Below are 396 nucleotides of genomic sequence, written 5' to 3' on the forward strand. Positions count from 1 at the left end.
TAATCTAAGTGACTTCCGTTTCCTTTTTCTTTCACTTTTTATACCTGTATTTGCCTTTTTTCCGATGCATTTTTTCATTCTCTCTCATTCGCTCCTCTAGTACCCTCCAACTCTTTCATCCATTCTTCTCCTAAGCCCTCCTCCCCTACACCCTTCCCATACATGCTCTCATGTGTCCTCCTCCTAATCACATATTCTACACTTTCTGTTTTCTTCTTTTTCCCAGTACATCCCCTTCCTTATCTCGTTTCCCAATCTAAATCTTGCTATTCTGGTCCACCTTCTTTCTCCCCATCACTTTTCTAAATACTTTGGCACTCCTTCCTTTTTTATCATCTTTTACCATTTATTGTATTTTGATTCCTCAATAATCCCCCATCTTTCTATTAATTGTCT

This window comes from Belonocnema kinseyi, chromosome 2 (assembly GCF_010883055.1).
Source record: "Belonocnema kinseyi isolate 2016_QV_RU_SX_M_011 chromosome 2, B_treatae_v1, whole genome shotgun sequence".
NCBI lineage: Eukaryota > Metazoa > Arthropoda > Insecta > Hymenoptera > Cynipidae > Belonocnema > Belonocnema kinseyi.